This window comes from Micromys minutus (genome assembly GCF_963924665.1).
Source record: "Micromys minutus genome assembly, chromosome: 5".
NCBI lineage: Eukaryota > Metazoa > Chordata > Mammalia > Rodentia > Muridae > Micromys > Micromys minutus.
In genome coordinates, this window is record NC_137974.1 from 48,853,947 (window position 1) to 48,869,897 (window position 15,951).

Consider the following 15,951-nt stretch of genomic DNA (forward strand, 5'->3'; position numbering starts at 1 on the left):
TTAGCTCTGTACCCCATTTTTAATAGGGTTGTTTAATTCTCTGGTGTCTAACTTCTTGATTTCTTTGTATATCTTGGATATTAGGCCTTTATCTGATGTGGTGTTGGTAAAGATCTTTTCCCAATCTGTTGGCTGCCTTTTTTTTTTTTTTTTTTTTTTTTTTTTTTTTTTTTTTTTTTGACAGTGTCCTTAGCCTTACAGAAACCTTGCAATCTCATTAAGTCCCATTTGTCGATATTTGACCTTGGAGCATGAGCCATTGGTGTTCTGTTCAGGAAATTTTCTCCTGTGCCTATGTGTTCTAAGGTTTTTCCTACTTTCTCATCTAATAGTTTTAGTGTACCTGGTTTAATGTGGAGATTTTTGATCCATTTGCACTTGAGCTTTGTACAAGGAGATAAGAAAGGGTCTATTTTCATTCTTCTGCATGCTGAGTACCAGTTTGACCAACAGCATTTGTTGAAGAAGCTATTTTTTTTACATTGAATGTTTACAGCTCCTTTGTCAAAAATCAAGTGACTATTTATGGGAGGGCTCATTTCTGGATCTTCTATTCTATTCCATTTATCCATGTGCCTATCTCTGTACCACTACCATGCAGTTTTTAACACAGTTGCCTTGTAATATAGCTTGAGTTCAGGGATGGTGATTCCTGCAGATGTTTTCTTGTTGTTGAGGATGGATTTCCCTATTCTAGGTTTTTTGTTTTTCCAGATGAAATTGCCCATTAGTCTTTCTAACTCTATGAAGAATTGGGTTGGTATTTTGATGGGAATTGCATTGAATCTGTAGATTGCTTTTGATAAGATAGCCATTTTTTCAATGTTGATCCTTCCAATCCATGAGAATGGGAGGTCTTTGCATTTTCTGAGATCTTCCTTGATTTTCTTCTTCAGAGATTTGAAGTTCTTGCTATACAGGTCCTTCACTTGCTTAGTTAGAGTCACTCCAAGGTATTTCATATTGTTTGTGACTATTATGAAAGGTATCTTTTCCCTAATTTCTTTCTCTGCATGTTTGTCCTTTGAGTAGAGGAAGGCTACTGATTTGTGTGAGTTAATTTTATATCCAGCCACTTTGCTGAACTTGTTTATCAACTGTAGGAGTTCTCTGGTAGAATTTTTGGGATCACTTGCATACACTATCATGTAATCTGTTTTTTTTTTTTCAACTATAAGATGAATATAACTATTACTATTTTACAATTTATAAAGTATATGACAGCCTTAACATCTAGCCTACCAATTTTGTCTATTAAATAAAGCACCCTTTTATCTGTCTTGAAAGACTATTATTTTATATCTGACTTATATCTCAGTTTTAGATTGTATGTCATCTGAAAATCACCTTTTGAGATTTATATTAACTTTCTTAACACCAAATAGTTGGTCCATCTAACAGGCTACCAGTCTTCAACAATGTCAGAAATCTCAGAATGACTAATATTACCATATAATAAGAAACACAAAATACAGCTTCCAAAATGTGGAAAGCCGCCATAGCATTTGCCATCACAAGATGGCGCTGACTTCCGTTGCAGAAGCCTGGCCCCTCTTTGTAATCAAACTGTGTGCGCATGTGCAAGAGTGTGTTTGCGCCAAGTCTTTGCCCACCCCAGGGCGTGCCAGTGAGATCATGAGTAAGCGACCAATTAGACGTAGACACGCAGCTTTGGGGACTATATAAGCGACAGCTCGCGGGGCCTCGTGGTCTTCCTCTTCAAGATACAATAAGGGCTTTGCTGCAGAAGGATCCTGGTGTTCCGTGTGCACTCTTGCTGGTGATACGGTAGCGCGGGACACCAAAACTAGCCAATATAGACTGCTGCTAATCACTAGGACTCTCCCAGCTCTCTCAAAAAATTGGAGCATCAGTCTTCAACCTTCTGGACCAGGATCATATCTGATGAACCTTTTAATGCAGAAAGTTGAAGGTCTGATAATTTTGGCTGCGCAAAGATTATCAGTCGACTATTCCAAAAAAGTGAACCTAGGTGGAAATATTGTCTGTAGTCCTGCCAAGTGCGTGTTTTGCCACAACTGGAACAACTACATTGATGCTCAATTTCTTCTTAGAATCTAAGAAGGGGTGCTATCAAGAGCAGACAGATCTCTAGGCAAATGATCTTGAATTAAAAAAAAAACAGTCAACAAATATCATATTCTGTGGACTTCTGATGCGTTTGAAGATTATCTATCTACATAAAGCATCTCTAAACAGTTAAACATTGTCTACTCTTGGCTATCTTAGATTGAAATTATATGTTTAGATCCAAAGACACAGGCCTGGTAAGACTGCACTGCAAGTAGCCAGGGCGCTAAGAGGTCTGGGTAGAGCGTGGAAAACGTGGCCACCCCAATTAGTTTGAGGAATCAAGAAAATGCCGTAGGGACGCAGAGCGGAGCCCAGCCCATCTGTCACCAGAACGGAAGCTCGTAGAGGCTGAGCAACTGGTGGGTGGGAGACCTGGGCTGCCGGGGAGCAGAGAGATCTCTGCGGAGTGCACAAAGAAATTGCATCCCCTGCCTTGCCCCGCTCTGCCTTGCCTGATCCAGCGACCGGGAACAGAAATTTAGAACTTCTGTTTCCACCGGCGGCGACTTCAGGACTCAGAGCAGAGCCTGGCCCATCTGCCACCCAGAACAGCGGCTCATAGAGGCTGAACAACTGGTGGGTGGGAGACCTCGGCTGCCGGGGAGCAGAGAGATCTCTGCGGAGTGCACACAGAAAGTGCACTCCCAGCCTTGCCCTGCCCTGCCCTGCCTGAGCCAGCGATCAGGAACAGAACTTTGGAACTTCTGTACCCACCCAAGGACTCGGAGGCATAGAACAGGGCTCGGCCCATCTGACACCTGGACCAGTGGAGATCCAGGAACACAGACCAGATACAAGGGAAAGGTGAGAACATATCAGTGACAACAAAATGGCAAGAGGAAAGCAAAAGAGTATATCCCAAGGAAATCAAGACAATGTAGCAACACCAGAACCCAGCTCTCACATAATAGCAAACATCAAAATTCCAAACACTCCAGAAAAAGAAGACACAGATCTAAAATCATACTTCAAGATGGTGATAGAGATACTTAAACAAGAAAGGGAGGAAAAGCAAAAAGATTCAGAAGCTTTTAAAGAAGAAACAAGAAAAAAACTCAAAGAATTCAAAGAACTAGAGAAAAACAGAACCAAAGAAATAAAGGAATGGAAGAGGGAAAATAAAACAAAAATTGACACAATAAAGAAAACGCTAAAAGAAGTAACCCTAGAGGCAGAACACCAAAAAAAAAAAAAATCAGGAGAAGCAGAAGCAAGCATTTCCAATAGATTACAAGAGATGGAAGAGAGAATCTCAGGGGCAGAAGACAACATTGCAAACATAGACAAAACAGCCAGAGAAGATGCAAAAAACAAAAAGCTCCTAACACAAAATGTCCAGGAAATCCAAGACACAATGAGAAGACCGAAACTAAGGATAATAGGAATAGAAGAGGGAGAAGAGTATCAACTAAGAGGCACAGTAAATATCTTCAACAAAATCTAGAAGAAGACTTTCCTACCCTCAAGAATGAGATGACCACAAGCATAAAAGAAGCCTTCAGAACTCCAAATAGGTTGGACCAGAAAAAAAATACCTCCCGACACATAACAGTGAAAACATCAAGTGCCCAAGGCAAAGAAAGAATACTAAAAGCAGTAAAAGAAAAAGGTCAGGTAACATATAAAGGCAGGCCAATCAGACTCACACCCGATTTCTCAACAAAGACTATGAAAGCTAGAAGAGCCTGGACAGACATCATGCACTCCCTAAGAGAGCACAAGTGCCAGCCCAAGCTGCTATACCCAGCAAAACTATCAATCACCATCGATGGAGAGATGAAGATATTTCAAGACAAATCAAAATTCAAACAATATCTGACCACAAACCCAGCACTACAACGAATTATAAGTGGAAAACTCAATACAATGAGGGAAAATACAGCCTAGGAAAAACAAGAAAACTCCTAAACAAGAAAACTTAAAGAAGAAAAAAACACAGACACAACTCAACCCAAAAAAGCAATAATGGCAGGAAACAGAAACAACTATTCCTTGATATCTATTAACATAAATGGACTCAACTCCCCAATAAAGAGACATAGGCTATAAGACTGGATACATAAACAAAATCCAGCCTTTTGCTGCATACAGTAAACTCATCTCAGAGACAAAGACAGACACTATCTCAGAGTAAAAGGGTGGGAAAAAAACATCCAAGCAAACAGCTCCAAGAAGCAAGTTTGAGTGGCTATTCTAATGTCAAATAAAGTAAATTTCAACCAAAAGTTATCAAAAAAGATAAGGAAGGACACTTTTTACTCATTACCGGGGAAATCTGTCAGGAGGAACTCTCAATCCTTATCATATATGCTCCAAATAAAAAAGCACCCACATTCATAAAAGAAACCCTACTAAAGCTCAAAAAATACATTTCACCCCACACAATAAAGTGGGAGACTTTAATACCCCACTCTCACCAATGGACAGATCATGGAAACAGACTGAACAAGGACACTGGAAAACTTGCAGAGACTTTGAACCAACTAGAATTAATAGATATATACAGAACATATTATCCTAAATTAAAAGAATACACCTTTTTCTCAGCACCCATGGCACATTCTCGAAAATTGACCACATAATTGGACACAGAACGAGCCTCCATCGATATAAGAAGATTGAAATACTCCCATGCATCCTCTCAGATCACCATGGTCAACGGCTGGTCTTTAACAACAACAAATAGAAGAAAAATCCCACATACACATGGAAACTAAACAACGCTCTGTTAAACGATAGCAGGGTCAAAGAAGAAATAAAGAAAGAAATGAAGAATTTTCTAGAATTAAATGAAAACAAAAACACAACATACCCAAACATATGAGATGCAATGGGAGCAGTATTGAGAGGAAAACTCATAGCCCTACGTGCTTCCAAAAAGAAACTGGAGAGAGCTTACATCAGCAACCTGACAGCTAAAAGCCCTAGAACAAAAGGAAGCAATATACCCAAAAAAAGTAGACGGCAAGAAATAATCAAAATTAGGGCAGAAATAGACCAAATAGAAACGAAAAGAACCATTGAAAAAATCAATAAAACCAAGAGTTGGTTCTTTGAGAAAAATCAACAAGATTGATAAACCCCTAGCCAGACTAACTAGCAGGCAAAGAGAGAGTATCCAAATTAACAAAATCAGGAAGGAAAGTGGAGACATAACAACTGAAACTGAAGAAATTCAAGAAATCATCAGATCCTACTACAAAAACTTATACTCCATAAAATTGGAAAATCTGGAGGAAATGGACAAATTCCTAGACAGATACAAGATCCCAAAGTTAAACCAGGACCAAGTAAACCATCTAAATAACCCTATAACACCTAAAGAAATAGAAGAAGTCATCAAAACCTCCGAACCAAAAAAAGCCCAGGTCCAGACAGGTTCAGTGCAGAATTTTATCAGACATTTATTGGGGATATAACACCAATACTCTCCAAACTATTCCAAAAGATAGAATCAGATGGAATATTACCCAACTCATTTTTTGAGGCTACAATAACCCTCGTACCTAAACAACACAAAGACCCTACAAGGAAAGAGAACTTCACCAATCTCACTTATGAACATTGATGCAAAAATACTCAACAAAATCCTTGCAAACCAAATCCAAGAACACATCAAAACGATCATTCATCATTACTAAGTAGGCTTCATTTCTGGATTGCAGGGTTGGTTTAACATAAGGAAATCCATCAATGTAATCCACCATATAAACAAACTCAAAGATCAAAATCACATGGTCATCTCACTAGATGCTGAGAAAGCATTTGACAATATCCAACACCCCTTCATGTTAAAAGTCCTGGAAAGAACAGGAATCCAATGTCCATACTTAAACATAATAAAAGCAATATACAGCAAACCAACAGCCAACATCAAACTTAATGGCGAGAAACTTGAAGCAATCCCACTAAAATCAGGGACTCAACAAGGCTGCCCACTCTCCCCCTACCTATTCAACATAGTACTGGAAGTCCTGGCTGGAGCAATTAGACAGCAAAAGGAGATCAAGGGGATACAAATCGGAAAGGAAGAGATAAAAACATCACTCTTTGCCGATGACATGATAGTGTACTTGAGTGACCCCAAAAATTCCACCAGAGAACTCCTACAGCTGATAAACAAGTTCAGCAAAGTGGCTGGATACAAAATTAACTCAAACAAATCAGTAGCCTTCCTGTACTCAAAGGACAAACATGTGGAGAAAGAAATTAGGGAAAAGGTACCCTTCACAATCGTCACAAAAACTATGAAATACCTTGGTGTGACTCTAACTAAGCAAGTGAAGGACCTGTATGACAACAACTTCAAACCTCTAAAGAAAGAAATTGAGGAGGATCTCAGAAAATGGAAAGATCTCCCATGCTCATGGATTGGAAAGATCAACATCTTAAAAATGGCCATCCTACCAAAAGCAATCTATAGATTCAATGCAATCTCCATCAAAATTCCAACCCAGTTCCTCATGGAATTGGAAAGATCAATGTGCAATTTTATATGGAATAACAAAAGACCTAGAATAGCAAAATCCATCCTCAACAACAAAAAAACATCTGCGGGAATCACTATCCCTGACCTCAAGCTATATTACAAGGCAATTGTGCTGAAAACTGCATGGTACTGGTACAGAAATAGGCATGTGGATTAATGGAATAGAATAGAAGATCCAGAAATAAGCCCTCATTTATATTGTCACCTGATTTTTGACAAAGGAGCAGTAAACATTCAATGGAAAAAGGACAGTCTATTCAACAAATGGTGCTGGTCCAACTGGCACTCAGCATGCAAAGGTATGAAAATAGACCCTTTCTTATCTCCTTTTACAAAGCTCAAGGGTAAGTGGATCAAAGATCTCCACATTAAACCAGATACACTGAAACTATTAGATGGGAAAGTAGGGAAAACCTTAGAACACATAGGCACAGGAGAAAATTTCCTGAACAAAACACCAATGGCTCAAGCTCTAAGGTCAAAGATTAACAAATGGGACTTAATGAGATTGGAAAGTTTCTGTAAGGCTAAGGACATCGTCAAGAAAACAAAATGGCAACCAACAGAATGGGAAAAGATCTTTTACCAACACCACATCAGATAGAGGCCTAATATCCAAGGTATACAAGGAACTCAAAAAGCTAGACACCAGAGAATCAAATAACCCTATTAAAAAATGGGGTACAGAGCTAAACAAAACATTTTCAGTTGAGGAACACCGAATGGCCGAGAAACATTTGAGGAAGTGCTCGACATCCTTAGCCATCAGGGAAATCCAAATCAAAACAATCCTGAGATTCCACCTCACACCAGTCAGATTGGCCAAGATCCAAAACTCAGATGACAGCAGATACTGGCGAGGCTGCGGAGAAAGAGGAACAGTTCTCCACTGTTGGTGGGGTTGCAAGCTAATACAACCACTCCGGAAATCAGTCTGGCGATACCTCAGAAAATTGGATATAGTACTACCTGAAGACCCAGCTATTCCACTTCTGGGCATATACCCCAGAGACACTTTAATACACAACAAAGATATATGCACCACAATGTTCATAGCAGCTCTATTTATAATAGCCAGAAGCTGGAAGGAACCCAGATGTCCTTCAGAAGATGAATGGATACAAAAATTGTGGTACATATACACAATGGTATACTACTCAGCCACCAGAAACAATGTCTTAACCAAATTCTTAAGAAAATGGCTGCATCTAGATAATATCATCCTGAGTGAGATAACCCAGTCACAAAAGAACAGACATAATATACAGTCACTGATAGTGGGATGCTAACCCCAGAGGCTTGCACTCCCCCAGAAACAACTCACAGACTGTATGAAGTCCAAGAAATAAAGAAAACAAAACAAAACAAAACAAAAGAAAACTTTACAAAACAAGAAAACTTTGACTATTTCCATGTTGCGTTTTGTTTTACATGTACTTTATGCTCATTGTAACTATTAAGTTTTCAAGGCATACTATCAAACCTTGAAAAAAATCAAGTACTGACTAAAAAATATATTCATATAGTTTTACTTAAAAATTATGTTCAAATCTTTAAAAAAGTACTGACAAAAATGTATAATTTTAAGCAAAAAATATTTAAAATCTGTACATTTATCTTTGTTTTGTAAAATAAAGTTGTTAAAAAAAAAAAGAAAGAAAGAAAGAAAGAAACTGCCTAGGGGTTCGGTTTCCACCCAGAGGGCCCATGTGTGCAGACCAAACAAACAGGCCATTTGCCACCGGGAACAGTGGAAATCCAGGGAAGTAAGCCTGGTGAGACTGCGCTGGGAGTAGCCAGGGCATAGAGAGGTCTGGGCCAAGCTTGCTGAAAGCGTGCCCCCCTTATTGGTTCAGAGAATGAGGAACTCTGCCCTAGGGACTTGGTTTCTACCTGGAGGGACTGTACGAGAAGACCAAATGCTCAGGCCATTTGCCACTGGGAACAGCGGAGTTTCAGGGACACAGGTCAGGTACACGGGAGAGAAGGGAACCAATAAATGACAACAAGACCACGTATACTCACAGACAACAAGATGGCAAGAGGAAAGCAAAAGAACTTACCCAATGGAAAGCAAGACAACCTGGCAACATCAGAATACAGCTCTCCCATCACAACAAACAGAAGAATGCCAACACTCCAGAAAAAGAAGACTCAGACCTGAAATCATACCCCAAAATTTTGATGCAGATCATTCAACAAGAACGGGAGGAAAAGCATAAACAAATAGAAGCTTTTAAAGAGAAAACACGAAAAACACTCAAAGAAATAAAAGAACTAGAGGGAAACAAAACCAAAGAGATGAAGGAATTGAAAAAGGAATATAAAATGGAAATGGAAATAATAAAGAAAACACAAAAAGAGATAACCCAGGAGGTAGAAAACCTAAAAAGGAAATCAGGAGTCACAGACGCAAGAATCTCCAACAGACTATATGAGATGGAAGAGAGAATCTCAGGAGCTGAGGACAACATTGAAAACATACACATAACAGTCAGAGAAGATGCAAAAGCCAAAAAGTTTCTAACCGAAAGTGTCCAGGAGATCCAGGACACAATGAGAAGACCAAGCCTAAGGATAATAGGAATAGAAGAGGGAGAAGAATATCAACTAAGAGGCACAGTAAATATCTTCAACAAAATCGTAGAAGAAAACTTCCCTACCCTTAAGAATGAGATGACCATGAGCATAAAAGAAGCCTACAGAACTCCAAATAGACTGGACCAGAAAAGAAATTACTCCGGACACATAATAGTCAAAATGCCAAGTGCCCAAAGCTAAGAAAGAATACTAAAAGCAGTAAGGGAAAAAGGTCATGTAACATATAAAGGCAGACCAATCAGAATCACACCTGATTTCTCAACAGAGACTATGAAAGCTAGAAGAGCCTGGACAGACATCATGCAGACCCTAAGAGAACACAAGTGTCAGCACAAGCTGATATACCCAGCAAAACTCTCAATCGCCATAGATGTAGAGGCCAAGATATTCCAGGACAAAACTAAATTTACACAATATCTGACCACAAACCCAGCACTACAACAAATTATAGGTGGAAATCCCAATACAAGGAGGGACACTACATCCTAGTAAAAAACAAGAAAATACCTAAGCAAGAAAACCAAAAGAACAATGACACACAGGCACAATTCTACCTCTAAAAACAAAAATAGCAGGAAACGGCATCCACTATTTCTTAATATCTGTTAACATAAATGGACCCAATTCCCCAATAAAAAGATATATGCTATCAGACTGGATATATAAACAGAATCCAAGCAATTTGCTGCATACTGGAAACTCATCTCAGAGACAAAAACAGACACTATCTCAGAGTAAAAGGTTGGGAAAAAACCTTCCAAGCAAATGGCTCCAGGAAACAAGTTGGAGTAGCCATTCTAATACCGAATAAAGTAGATTTTCAACCAAAAGTTATCAAAAAAGATAAGAAAGGACACTTTTTACTCATCACAGAGAAACTTTATCAGAAGAAACTCTCAATCCTTAACATATATGCTCCAAATATAAGAGCACCCATATTCATAAAAGAAACCCTATTAAAGCTCAAAAAATACATTGCACCCCACACAATAATAGTGGGAGACCTCAATACCTCACTCTCACCAATGGACAGATCATGGAAACAGAAACTGAACAAGGACACAGTGAAACTAGCAGAGGTTATGAACCAACTGGAATCAATAGACATCTACATAACATTACATCCTAAAACGAAAGAATACACCTTCTTCTTAGCACCTCAAGGAACCTTCTACAAAATTGACCATATGATCAGTCAGAGAACAAGCCTCAATAGATATAAGAAGATTGAAATGCTCCCATGCATCCTCTCAGATCACCATCGTCTAAGGCTGGTCTTTAACAACAACAAAGACAACAAAAAGCCAAGTGCACATGGCTAGTGCTCTAAGGTCAAATATCGACAAATGGGAATTAATGAAACTGCAAGTTTTTCTGTAAGGCTAAGGACACTGTCAAGAAAAAAAAAGGGTAGCCAACAGATTGGGAAAAGATCTTTACCAACCCCACATCAGATAGAAGCCTAATATCCAAGGTATACAAAGAAATCAAGAAGTTAGACACCAGAGAATCAAACAACCCTATTAAAAAATGGGGTACGGAGCTAAACAAAAAGTTCTCAATTGAGGAATATCAAATGGCTGAGAAGGATCTCAGGAAGTGCTCGACATCCTTAGCCATCAGGGAAATGCAAATCAAAGCAACCCTGAGATTCCACCTCACACCAGTCAGATTGGCCAAGATCCAAAACTCATATGACAACAGATGCTGGCGAGGATGTGGAGAAAGAGGAACACTTCTCAACTGTTGGTGGGGTTGTAAACTGGTACAACCACTCTGGAAATCAGTCTGGTGATTCCTCAGAAAATTGGACACAGTACTACCTGAAGACCCAGTTATTCCACTTCTGGGCATATACCCCAGAGACACCTTAGTACACAACAAAGATATATGCACCACAATGTTCATAGCAGCCCTATTTATAATAGCCAGAAGCTGGAAAGAACCCAAATGTCCTTCAGTAGATGAATGGATACAAAAATTATGGTATATTTACACAATGGAGCTATCAGAATCAATGACTTTATGAAATTTTTAAGAAAATGGATGCATCTAGAGAATGTCATCCTGAGTGAGATAACCCAGTCACAAAAGAACAGACATAATGTGCAGTCACTGATAATTGGATACTAACCCCAGAAAGCTCTGAACACCCCAGAAACAACTCACAGACTATATGAAGTTCAAGGAAAACAAAGGCCAAAAACAAAAAAGAAAAATCCTTATGTTTAATCTTTACACACCAAGAAAACTTTGACTATTTCCAAGTTACATCTTGTTTTCTATGTACTTTATGCTCATTGTAACGAGTAAGATTTCAATGCATACTATCAAACCTTTAAAAACATCAAGTACTGACAAAAATGTATTCATATACTTTTATGCAAAATGCTTTTAAAATCTGTACATTTATCTTTGTTTCTAAAATAAATTTATTCAATTTAAAAATTTTTATCTTTAAAATGGTACCCTTTTAATGACTTAGAACCATGAGCTTTTTGCCCAGCCATCAACTAGGTTGTTTAACAAACTAAACACAATGTTTAAACTTTAAACCACTAACCCATAACCCTAACCCAAAACTTTAAAACCTAAATCCTAAACCATATACCCTTAATCCTAAAGCTAAAACCCTAACCCCTAAATCATTAACCATATCCCTAACCCTAAAACCTAAACCCTAAACACTAAACCCTAATAGCTAATTCCTAACACCTAACCCTAACTCTAAAACCCTAACCCTAACCCTAAAACCATAACCCTAAAACAATGACCCTAACCAAATTATCCTAACCCTAACTACCTAACACTAACTGTAACCCTAACCCTTACTCTAAACTTTAAACCCTAAAGCCTAAATCATAAACCCTAAATTCTAAACCTTAACCCCTAAACCATAAACCCTAACCCTTAACACCTAACCCTAACCTTAACCCTAACCCTACCCTTAAAACCTTGACCCTAAAACTCTAACCATAACACTAACCCTAATCCTAAAACCCTAACCCTAAAACCCTAACATTCAAACCTTAACCAAAAACCCCTAACCCTAACTTTTACCCTAAAGCTAACCTTAAATCTTAAACACTAAGGTGTAAACAGTCCACTCTAAACCCTTAAGCCTAAACCTAAATCTCTATACCCTAAACTCCAAACCCTAAATCTTAAAATCCTTTACCAATAATCCTAAAACCCAAAGCCTAAACTTTAAAACCTAAACCCTAAACCCTAAACTTTAAATTCTAACCCTAAAACCCTAACTCTCCCTCTAGCCCAAAACACTAAACCCTAAAGCATAAATTCTAAGCCCTGAACCCTATACCATAAATCCAAAACTCTAATCTTAAAAACCTAAACCCTAAAACCTAAACCCTGAACCCTAAACCTTAAACTGTAAGCCCTAAACACTTAACCCTAAAGCCAAAACCCTATCCCCTACAACATAAACCCTAACCCTAACCCTAAAATCTAAACCCTAAATGTAAACCCTAAACCCTAAAGCCCAGACCCTAAACCTTAATGGCTAACCTCTGACCTTTAACCCTAACTCTAAAATTCTAAACCTAATCCTAACCCTTAAACTTTAAACCTTAAATTCTAAAGCTTAAGCCCTAAACCCTAAAACCAAAACCCTACACTTTAACCATTAAACCCTAACCCTAACCCCTAACCTCTAAACCATAACCCCTCTAACCCTAAAAACAGAACCATAAAATGATGACACTAACCCAATTACACTAACCCTAACCACCTAACAGTAGTAACCCTAACCAAAACTTTAAACCCTAAACTCTTAAGCCTAAACCATAAACAATAAAGCCTTAACGCTAAAGCCTAAAGCCTAAACCCTAATCTTAAAAACCTAAACGCTAAACCATACAACCTGAACCCTAAAGCCTAAAGCCTAAACCCTAACTCCTAAACACTAACGCCTAACTACTAACAACCTAACCCTAACCCTAATTCTACCCTAGCCCTAACCCTAACCCTAACCCTAACCCTAACCCTAACCCTAACCCTAACCCTAACCCTAACCCTAACCCTAACCCTAACCCTAACCCTAACCCTAACCCTAACTCTAAAACCCTAACCCTTAAACCCTAACCCTAAAACCTAACCCTAACTTTTGCCCTAACCCTAACCCTAAACCCTAAATCCTGAACCCTAAAGCCTAAACAGTAAACTCTAAACCCTTGAGCCTAAACTAAAATCCCTATACCCTAAAGCCTAAACACTAAATCTTAAAATCCTATACCAATAACCGTAAACCCCAAAGCCTAAACACTAAAACCTAACACCTAAACGGTAAACCTTAAACCCTAACCCTAAAGCCCTAACTCTAACCCTTACCCTAACCCTCACCCTACAAAAAACCCTAAACCCTAAAGCCTAAAGCCTAAACCCTAAACCGTACACCCTAAATCCTAAACCATAATCTAAAAACCTAAACCCTACACACTAAAACCTAAACCTTAAACCCTAACTACAAATCCCTAACCTCTAACCACTAACCCCTAACCCTAACCATAACCCTAAACCCTAAACCTTAAACCCTAAACCATAAACCATAAAGCAAAAACCCTAAACCCTAAACCATAAGCCCTACCACTAACCCTAAAACCTAGACCCTAAACCCTAATGGCTAACTTCTAACACCTAACCCTAAGCCTAAAACCCTAAAACCATAACTTTAAAAGTATGACCCTAACCCAATTACCCTAACCCTAACAACCTAGCATTAACCCTAACCCTAACTCTAAACCCTAAACCCAAAACCCTAAAGCCTAAACGCTAAATCATAAACCCTAACCCCTAACACCTAACCCTAACCTTAACCCTAACACTACCCCAAACACCCGACCCAGAATGCTGTGAAAGGCCTCACTTCCGTGGAGTTCATTTATGGAATGTCCTGAGTGATATTTTTATCTGTAGATAACAAGGCCTACAGGTTCCAGATTATCTATCAAGTTCAGTTTATAATCAGAATGTTCTGTGTTCAGCCTCTGCCTGGACTGTACTCCAAGAAGTGTGGTGGGGGTTCAAAAGTTCCTGAGGCAGCTTCTCAGGAGACCACACCTGAGGGAAGGGATTCTCACATCACCCTACAGGTAGATTCCCAAAGATCCCTGGTCCATTTAGGTTGCTGGGGAAGATGCCTTGAAGACGTAACCACAGCGCCCCCGTGTGTTCACATATAATGTTTCGGTTCAAAAGCCCTGATGCTGAGCCTTCTCCTGCCCCAGCAGCTGAATCTGTCTTGATTATCTATGTTGTCATGATAATACCTGCTGTTTTCTCCTGGGGCAGAATGGATCTCAGAAGGGCTAGGCCAGTGTGATGGTCTCTCAATGGCTGATGATTCTTGGAGGGTTCACATGAGTGAAGGTATAGGGCAGGAGAAAACCTGCATCTGAAATTCAGTATTTTCAGATTTCAGGATTTGGATGAGAGGTACTCAGCCTGTGTGCATGTGCACATGTATTTGTGTACATGCACATGCGGGCCTGGGTGAACACCAGCAGCCTACCTCACTCGCTCTACACCTAGTCTGCTAGCAATCTCTCACAGAACCTGTGGCTCACAGATTAGTCCAGCATCCCTGCTATTTGAGTACCACCAGGACAGGGAGGGATTCACATTTGCTTGAGTGCATGCGTGTGCATGTACATATGTGTTCCCTACTCATATGTGCTCCCTCTGCATATTACCTCAGAGGGATGGTCACAGATAACAGCAATTTTGGAGCAAGATGACACCATGTTCTGGAGCTGCTGCTGAGGCAGCGAGCAGGAGTCAGAGAGAGCATGGCCAGGGCAGACACCTGCCTGGCTGTCAGGCAGGCAGGAAGTAGAGCTTATGTTCTAATCTTCATGGTTGATGTTCTTTGTGCCCTTGAGGGCCTGACTGGCAGCTGCCTGGAGACTGCTGGCTCTGATGCTGGCCTAGACAGCCAGCGCCATTGCTGATGGATGCCCAGAATGACCCTCAATCTTGGCGAACTTCTCTACTCCAGTCTGAATATACGTGGGTGTTTTCTGCAAGAAGTGGGCTTTAGTTTTCTTGTTTCATCCTGCTGTCTCCTTGTTTTCTTCAGAGGATCACCTGCCCTTGTGATGAAGAAGGGTGTGGACCACAGCACCACCCCCACCATGCTTCTTCTTGATCTGTGGTAACTGTCAACATAGAACCATTCCTTGAGGTAGTCATGATGCTGTTTCTAAGCTTTGAGAATTTTTGCCAGCCTAGGAGTATGTATAGTCATCCTGGTAACAATACAGGAGTTTGGTTTCCGGGACTCAGCACACAGAAGCACAGACCTCAAGAGATGCCTAGGTTTTGAAGGAGGATCAGCAGACATGCTATTAGTTTCCTGTTTCTGATGCATGTGATTGCCCCCTGCTTAAGAAAGTGTGTCCGGTATACACAAAACTCTTAACTGTCCCCTTGGCCTCTGAGAAAGAACGTCACGGAAAGATGGCTTGACCTCTTAACTCTGTTCCCATAACAGGTTTCTTTAGCAGCCAAAGGAGAGAAACCACCTGAGGGAAGGGAAGCCAGCACAGTACCTAGGAGCAGAGGTGGGGCCTGGCTGTGGAAGGGGACAAATGGCTGGGTAGAGGGACTATAAGACCAGGAAAGAGGCTGCCAGGCACCCTCAGAGCAATAAAGACAACCACATAGTCATGATCATAGACCAGTCTGATCCACAGTCCCTGATTACCCAAGTGATTATAGACTGTTGGGTAACTGAAAATTGGAAACTG